Source organism: Echiichthys vipera, assembly GCF_963691815.1.
Source record: "Echiichthys vipera genome assembly, chromosome: 14".
Classification (NCBI taxonomy): Eukaryota; Metazoa; Chordata; class Actinopteri; order Perciformes; family Trachinidae; genus Echiichthys; species Echiichthys vipera.
In genome coordinates this window covers 145,001-146,334 of record NC_139839.1, presented here as the reverse complement: position 1 = coordinate 146,334, position 1,334 = coordinate 145,001, and the positions used below count along the sequence as shown (strand labels likewise).

The 1,334-nt window shown below is 59.4% G+C and overlaps 1 protein-coding gene across 2 annotated transcripts in view; it reads right to left on the bottom strand.

The window, feature by feature from the left end:
• Window positions 1–1,005: 1,005 nt before the first annotated feature.
• LOC310956706 (arf-GAP with Rho-GAP domain, ANK repeat and PH domain-containing protein 1) overlaps window positions 1,006–1,334 on the bottom strand; it is a 26,029-nt gene continuing 25,700 nt past the window's right edge. For both annotated transcript variants that reach the window (XR_014593494.1, XM_083927042.1), the window contains one exon: window positions 1,006–1,334. This exon is cut by the window's right edge. The gene's annotated coding sequence lies outside the window, so the exon portion shown is untranslated.

Here is a 1,334-nt window from a genome sequence, read left to right as displayed (position 1 = left end):
AAAAAGAGCAAACAAAGAGTTAGTAAACAAGTAAACATGTAAACAAGTAAACAAGTAAACAAGTAAACATGTAAACAAGTAAACATGTAAACAAGTAAACAACGTTAAAGAGTAAACACAGGTAATGATCAGCACGGCAGTCGACGGAGTCACAGCAGAGCCGGGGCTCAGACCCACCAGGGCCGGACAGAGTCCCTGAGGGGGCTCAGTGGGGGGCCTCGCTGAGACCACCACCTCCTCAGAGGAGGGACCGGCCCAGCAGCAGGACCCTCACCACAGACCCAGGGTGTCCGAACCCCAGACGGAGCTCCACCGAGCACAGATCCACCACCGGACACGGGTCCAGAGCCCCAGACCTGGTCCGTCGCCCTGAAGGTCTGAACGGGCGCGTGGACAGGAAGTTGGACAGGAAGTTGGACAGGATCATCTACAGCCATGGAGCCGAGAGACTCAGGGTGAAGGGTCAGCAGCTCATCTCAAGTCCAGGAGACCACAAGAGAAAGGAGGTCCCTGGGGAACGGACCTGAGGCACCACAGGCCGGCATCGAGCAGCGTCCTGCAACACTGCCAAGAGCAGAGAGTTTGAGGAAGAAGGAAGGAACGAGGACTTCCTTCTACAGAGACCCCCACAAGTCCCTCAAAGACCTCTTTGTCAGGGAGAAACCTGGGACCCTCAAAGCAGCCGTAAGGGACCAGAGGAGCACCTGAGGAAGACCTGCTCCCACACCAGAGGCACCTGCCAGCGTCCAGGAGGACACGCCACCAGTCGAGCCGCCGGAGCACCAGAGGGAAACAAGGCCCGCGGCATGGGGCGGAGTCAGCAGCACAGTGAGGCGGGCGAGGACCTCCTCAGCCCCCGGGCCGAACGGGGTCCATAGAACAACGCTCCGGCGTCCTGAAGAACCAATGGAGGCGTGGGAGAAAGGAATCACACCAAAGGCCTGGAGACGGGCGACGGGCGGGAGGGGGGCGAGGGGGCGGGGGGGAGGAGACGGGCGGGGGGGGGCCCTGATCCCAAAGAGAAGAAGTCCTCAACCGTGGATCAGCTCCGACAGATCTGTCCTCTGAACGTGGGAGGAAGGAGCTTCTTCGGTGTCGTGGCAGAGAAACAACACCTGAGTGCAGAAGGCCGGGGTCAGGGGAGTCTCAGGATCCTGGGACACACACACACACACACACACACACACACACACACACACACACACGTGTCCTCTGGGACCAGGTGCAAACGGCGCCGAGCTCAAAGACTCGCAGCAGTCGGAGCAACTCAAGCATGAAACCATCAAACGGATCCACATCACAGCTCTGCTGGAACCCTGACACCTGCTGCCCCG